The following is a 7,859-nucleotide window of genomic DNA, read 5'->3' as shown; positions in this document are numbered from 1 at the left end:
GCATGTTATGTGGATTATGATTTTAGATTGCCCTTGAAGGCAGAGAAAGAAACTGCTGGATTTTGAAAGCATCCAGAGAAACTCCCACCCCCTCCCTTATGGGCTCCTTCCAAGTAACACCCCCAAAAACACATAAACGCGTGATGCCGACCGCTCAGCTGGAGGAGGCGTTTACCAGCGCCGAGCAGAGAGGAGCGCAGTGCATGGAGTGACATCACCTTTTTTGCCTTGTTTGCCCGCGCTGACTGTATATACAGGTACATCTTTTTATACTCTCCTTTTCAGAGTACTTCCATTTTAGATATGTATTGGTATATAAAGACAGTTTAAACTAATTTGTGAAAAAGTGTTTTAGAAAGAAACTGCCTCTACTCTGCCTTTAATAAAACTGCATTTGGATCTGTTTCAGAGCACAATTACGTTTTAGCTTCTATTAATGTTTCAATAGGTGATTATTAGGGATGCACCGATATGAAAATTTTAGCCGATACAGATAATTCTTTATATTTGAAAGCCGATAACCGGTATATCGGCCGATAAACTTAAATCCAAATTTTATCTAATTTTGAGAGCCTGATTACAAATACAAAAGTCTCACAATTCAATCCATGTCCCAAGCGCACAATTACAATGATGTTCTCATTATAGTATTGTATAGCCGATATGGCAGATTTGCACTGTACATGTTGTACCGAACCGTATTTTCAATTTTTGAAGAGATTTCTATCATATTTCAAGAAATTCAAAAACATAAACAGTGCTCAACAAGTGTCTCAGCTGAAGGGAATAATACATTATGTATCGGCTTTAATATATCGGCCACATTTTCTTACCAGGCCGATAACGATAACATTAAAAATGAACATATATCGGCCGATACTGATATGCTGGCCGATATATCGTGCATCGCTAGTGATTATGAGCCTAAATTCAATCTGTTCATCATATAAAGTCATTACATCTCCTCTGAAAATTTGGACTAAACCGCTTGTTTTTCTTTTCTTTTTTTATGAAATGATACTCTAAATTAGAAACTAAAACTGCCAATAGGTGGCGGTGCATGTCTAAATTAGTAAGTCATTGAATCATTCATTCATTTTACACATGCAGCTGATTCATTCAGGAATTAAATAAATGGCTCTCTTTATGAATGGGCCATTAAGGCTAAGTTCACATTAATCCGGATACATTTGAAAACGGGGTTTCCGTTTAAAAATGCTCTCCGTCCACACTAGAGTTTGCAGCCGTTTTCCGACGTTTCAATGTGGATGAGAAACTTCTAAATTCACTGCGCATGCGTGAAACTTCACAAAAGCTCACTGAGATAATAATGTTATCGCACAATAACAGGATAATTTTATTTAGCAAAATATCTCACCATCACTGATGCGTCCAGGTCGCATTCAGTCACCCTATGTTTGGTCCAAAACGCAACTGCTCTCCTGTTTTGCCGCAGGACAGCAAAAGTAAGTACATTATCTGTCATCTTTGTAGTGCTATGAAGTATAGCACATATTAAGTAACATAGAAAGTAACATATTTTAGCAATAGTGTAAAAATGAATAACACATATAACCGATAAACATGAATATCTATTGGTACTACATTGATCACATGACTAAACTTACGTCATCGTTTTGAAATACCTCCGGTTTCACTGTCCACACTACAACGTGAAAACGGCGTTTTCAAATTGATCCACTTTGGAGAGCGTTTTCCAAACGATACGTTTTTGTTGACTTAAAATGGCGTCTCAGTGTGGAAGGAAGGCCAAAAGGGAGAGAAAAATATACGTTTTCAAACGAAAACGTATTAGTGTGTACATGGCCTGAATGACCTGATTGATTCGCTCAAAACACCAAAACTGCTGTGTGTTGCCCAGAGGGGCACAATAGTTCTTCCTTGACTTTATATGTAATATTATCATCTACAAAACTGAGCAAAAACGGACAATTGTCACAATCCTTACTGTGCGTTCACACGAGACGCGAATAGCACGTCAAATTCGCATCTAGTTTGACGCTTGACCACTTTGTCTTAATTCGTGCATCAAGAGTGAAACTGACGCGCACAAAAAACAAAGGTTTGAAGCAAAATTTACGCACATCAGAATCAAAACCCATTGGCGGCCATCTTTTTTTAGGTTGATTGAGCGTTCATCGAGAGATTCAACGCACTGTATTTGCTCTAGAGAGCAGACCCAGATAGCAAACTGACATTGAATCAACGTGGAAATATGACATCGAAACAACGTTGATCTGACATTGTTTTGCTCATCGAATTAACGTTGAACCAACGTCAGACGCGTCATTCTTTCAAAACTAACGGAAAATCAACTTGAAATCAACGCGTTGTTTCAACGTTATGAAAGCAAACCAATTTTCGATTTTCATTTAGCTTTGAAGAATGCCACGTCTGACGTTGGTTCAACGTTAATTCGATGAGCAAAATCAACGTTGTTTCAATGTCATGAGAGACGTCGTTTCCACGTTGATTCAATGTCAGTTTGCTGTCTGGGGAACAGCGGCTAAGGGATCATCGTCGCCGTATTTGTGTCCATCGGACCCTTCGGAGGCGAACAGTTTGGCGAGTTTCACCATTTGCTCACTCCAGGAGTTGCGCCTGGATGACGGCTGCTGTCAGCGGTACTTCCGCTTGTCCCGCGCCGGGTTTGATGACCTGTTGCCCGCATCGGAGCGAAGTTCACCCTTGCCCTCATCCATCTAATCTGTCATTTATTTTTGTTTTGATGAATAGAGCCAGCCTCCAAAAGTTATTAACCTGTCCTGTGATTTTTTCTCTTTCACGTCCAGACACGAACTTATGCACATGTATGTTGTCTTTACATTATAAAAATATTTCATATAATCTACGGAATTATTAACATTCAATATAAAATGAACATGTCTCGTATATTGAAATAAAGGTTTAAGTGATAAACGATTTGCTTTGTTGTGCATTAGAACCACGCAGGCATTTAGTCATATTACAAAATAATTTATTGAAGCATCTAGATCCTTCACCATGGGAGCAAGCAGCTATATACCTGCGAATTCGCGTCAAACGCGTGAATGCACAAATAGCACTAACTAAATCATTCGCACGTACAGTAACACGCCAGATGCTCAATTCGTGCCATTCACGCGAACTTGACGCACAATTTCGCATCTACCACACCAAGCTCTACGCCTCATTCACGGCGCAGGAATATTTTACGCGGTAACATGCCTTTGCATTGACTTGACATTGAACGCGCTATTCGCGTTCGGTGTGAACGAACCATTACGGTGCGTGTCCTCTAGCGCGGTGCGAGCGAAGCGGAGAGAGCATTTTCAATTAATTCCGAAATTTTCAATTAAGTCGAGCTTCACGCTCACGTAGTGCATTTTGGTATTGACATCGGACCGGTGAAAGCGTTGAGAGCGTCAAAAGATTGGGCAGTTCTCGACTTTATGCAAATATTTAAAGCGAAAAATTAGGTCGGCAGCCAATTGATGTGCGGTTTGGGATGTGACGTCTGTTTTAAGATTTTTTAAATATGCAAATTGTGCCGGAGTTTATGCTGGATTTAGTGCGGAAATTATTTTGTTTACAAATTAGACGCTTTGCAGTTGTTATATGTTAAATAATTCAATTTGGATGTGTTCATTGTGATTATACAGCTGAGGCTGGGTTTATAAAAGTTTATATAATTGATGGGATATCTTTGCTTGGGGCATTTATGTAAACAAAGCTTGTCTATTTCCAACTGTAATCGCGTGCATCTCTGATGAGTATACTGTGTATATATGTTGAAAAAAAAAAACAGATTAAACACACTCGCAACAGACACCCCAAAGCGGAGACGTTATAGCATTGCCAGCGGCACTGAGCGGAGTTTTGCCACTGTAGTGGAGCAGCCGTGTCACCCTCAGGACTACATCTCCCAGAATCCTTCCTGGTCCACCACCTGCATGCATTGCACAATCATCACCAGCTGTTCATAATCACCTCATCAACTCACAATATCAGAGCGTTTGAACCAGGCTGAGATTTGACCACACAGGGTTAAATAAAACATTGTTTTTAATGGGCAAAAGTCTATCAGATAAATGTTTGGAATGTAGATCCAAGGAAGATGTAGAACATGTATTAATACATTGTAAGAAATATAGAGATGAGAGGATAAGGCTAAAACAAAAGATAAGTGAGGCAGGAAGGAGGTGGAACCTTAAAGGTTTATTATATTAGGCACAACAGGAGATGGGGTAAAGGATACACAGAAAGCAGTTGTACAACATTTGAAAAACATAGGAATATATAAGAGGATCTAGGTTGTTGTTTTTTTAATACAAAGTAGTCCCAACGAATAGTTCATGCTACATACTCTGATACAGTAGGTGGCAGTATGCACTTTTAAAAGTCATGGTTGCAATCTGCCATGAAACATAAAAGAAGAAGAAAAATATGACGTTAGCACTCATGCTATTTGGAACAAAAACAGCACTCGTGTGATATTTCTTAACTATTGATATAAATATGAGACAAAGTGGGGCATTTTTGCTCTGATAACTTGCATTTTTAGGGGCATTTCGAACTGCAATCTACAGGCTCCATCATGTAGGCTAGTGAGTTGTTTGCTCTCCATCATGTTCATCAATGATTAACTATGAAATGCAAGATAAACTATGTGGGTCTGGGGCAGGGACTGGTGCGTTAAATGCTTTAAATAATTTTAACCTGTTATTTTTTCATAACTAATTAAATGAATGTGTTAAATTGACAGCCCTAATCCTTACATTCAATTAATTGCATTCAATTAATATTATTCAATTACAGTTGACATGCAAATCAAGTGTCTGAAAACATTACATTCAATTCACACTTAAAAGCAAGTAATAATTATTCCCATCTAGCGGTGAAATTGTATTTTGCATTCAAACGAATTGTGCTCTCATGCGTGTTGCCTACGGTAGCCGTTATGTTCCAAAAAGCCATGACAGGATGTCTTCTAATAGCAGTTCGTCGAGTTTTCCTTCGGGGTGAACAGGTTTGTTATTTCAAACAAACTTCAAATTGACAGTATGAAGTATAGACCCCTTTTGCGCCGACGTCACAGTTACGTCACGGCGCTAGCTGGAGGCAAAACTAAGTGAAAACTGCAGGCGGCCAATGCAAAACAGCACAGATTCGGCTACATAATAAGGAGCTTTAATAATTGTTATTATTATTAAATGTCATCTTGTTGTGTTGTTTGATGCAAGAATTGATGAAAAATGAATATGCTGTATCTGGAACTTTTATTTCTAGAAAATGTTCACATCATTAAAATCGCACTGTAATGTCACTCTTTACATTGTCGTGGTCTCGGCGCTGGCTCGGCAGAACTGTGGATCATACACACAAGTTTTGTACAGGACCATAGGCATCTAAAGATTTATATGCCCTCAGTTTCTCTTTACGATCGGTTTCTCTATAAGGTAGGTGTAGAAGTCAGGCCACTCAACCGAGGTAACGTACGTTAATCCTGTCAGATCGTCCATGCATTGAGTGAGCGTGTAGGCGGCTACGGGTCGGCCAATCTGGTTCCGTCCGTTAAAAATAACTTTTGAAAATAACAATCGCGGTTCTGGACACTGAGTGACCTTACTCATAAAGATAATATCGGATTTTCTCCAGTCATTGTTAAAAAACAAGCTAACAATCCTTGCTAACTAGCGTTAGTGAATGCGGCCAGATGGATCTTTCTGCCTCCACCTAAGCTCCGCCCACAAAAAAACGTCACCATGTTTACCAACTGTAAAAGGGTCTATTAAGTGTCAAATACATGAACTATTGTAATTAAAAGTTATGCTTGTTTACTCTTATATATTTTTGAAGTACGTGCATTGATAGCTTTCCCATTCCTTTTTTAATTGCTATCAATGGAGAAAGATGTTCTTAGCAGCCACAGATTGTGTATTTGCATCTTCTCCAATACAGGCTCATTGAAAAAACGTACCTGTGGAAACATTTTTGCAAAACGCAAAAAATAGGTACATATCACTGTAGTTTCAAACAGAAATGAACACTAGAGGCAGTTAAACAGCAAGCATTTTAATCGTTTTCACAGACAATATTACAGGGGAATCTGAATCCGTTGGGGAGTCCAAGAGTCCAAATCAAGCTAAAATTACATGGTTAAGATTGCATTTTATGGCACGTTTGATTTTGTAAACACTATCGGGTAGGTTTAGGCTTTATGTTTCTTTAAAATGGAGCATTAAGCTTTTAGCGGCACTCACTGAACGTTTTCATTCAGAACTGTGGTGAAAAATGTTGCTATTTTCAAGTGCATCTGTTCCAGAAAACACAAAATACACTGTAAGCGGCACTCCCATTGGACATTTCACATTGAAACTTACGAAACGTGAAACGTTTTGCAAAAATGTTGCCACAGGTATGTTTTTCTAATGAGTTAAACCTCAGTACAGAGTCCTTCAGTACAGCCTACCAGCAGGACCAAGAATAAAACCAACACAAACCAGCATAAAATAAAAACCTCCTTGTCTGACCTTCTAGTTTAAACCTGACCCACTGCTTTCCCATTCCACGTCAGAGCTGAAGGGGGCTTTGACATTGTTTGTCTCTGAAACAAAGGCCGGCTCCTGTTACTATCAATGAAGCATAACCAAATCAATTCACAAACAGTCTTATCAGCAATGAGGTACGCTTTGCCTCTAGCCGATTAACCTCTACGCATTAACTCTTTGCATGCTAAACTGTTTGTGCTATCCTGCTGTAACTATAGGAAAGCTAAGCTTCATTTGTTTTTTAATGAAGGTACCTGCTGCATGATCTGCAGAGTAAATTCTGTCCTTTTTATAAAAATTGAGTTTGTGCAGCTAGAGAGAAATGCCAGAGAGCTTAAAGGGTTAGTTCACCCAAAAAATGAAAATTCTGTCATGAATTACTCGCCCTCATGTCATTCAGACCTATACAGCAATTTAATTACCGCTTTCAAGACCCAGAAAGGTAGTAGACATCATAAAAATGTAGTCCATGTAACTATAGAATGCCAGTTCTGTATTGGCTAAAAAATATTCTTGTTCTTTAGAAAATCAACAAGGCATGATGGATCCATGTTCTCATTCTGTTTACGCCAAATTCTGACTCTACCATCTGAATGTCTCAACAGAAATCGAGACTCATCAGACCAGGCAACATTTTTACAGTCTTCAACTGTCCAATTTTGTTGAGCTCTTGCAAATTGTAGCCTCTTTCTCCTATTTGTAGTGGAGATGAGTGGTACACGGTGGGGTCTTCTGCTGTTGTAGCCCATCCACCTCAAGGTTGTGCGTGTTGTGGCCTCAAAAAATGCTTTGCTGCATACCTCAGTTGTAACGAGTGGTTATTTCAGTCAAAGTTGCTCTTCTGTCAGCTTGAATCAGTCGGCCCATTCTCCTCTGACCTCTAGCATCAACAAGGCATTTTCACCCACAGGACTGCCGCATACTGGATGTTTTTCCCTTTTCACACCATTCTTTGTAAACCCTAGAAATGGTTGTGCGTGAAAATCCCAGTAACTGAGCACATTGTGAAATACTCAGACCGGGCCGTCTGGCACCAACAACCATGCCACGCTCAAAATTGCTTAAATCAACTTTCTTTCCCAGTCAGTTCAGGAGATTGTCTTGACCAGGGGTCTTATTTATAAAGCGTACACATAAAACGGGGCTGGAAACATACGTACGCCAGTTTCCACGCAAAGGTTGTGGTCTGTAAAAAATAAACTTGACGGGAGATAAACTTGCGCACCTTTAAGCAAATTTTGAGCCGTGCATATGCACATTCTGGAGGCAAATGGAATTGGCGACAACGATGGTGAGCTGGAATTAAAT

The sequence above is a fragment of the Pimephales promelas genome, chromosome 1 (genome assembly GCF_988280905.1).
Source record: "Pimephales promelas chromosome 1, fPimPro1.hap1.1, whole genome shotgun sequence".
In the NCBI taxonomy this organism is placed as follows: Eukaryota; Metazoa; Chordata; class Actinopteri; order Cypriniformes; family Leuciscidae; genus Pimephales; species Pimephales promelas.
The sequence above is the reverse complement of the archived record's forward strand: the minus strand, read 5'-3'. Positions refer to the sequence as shown.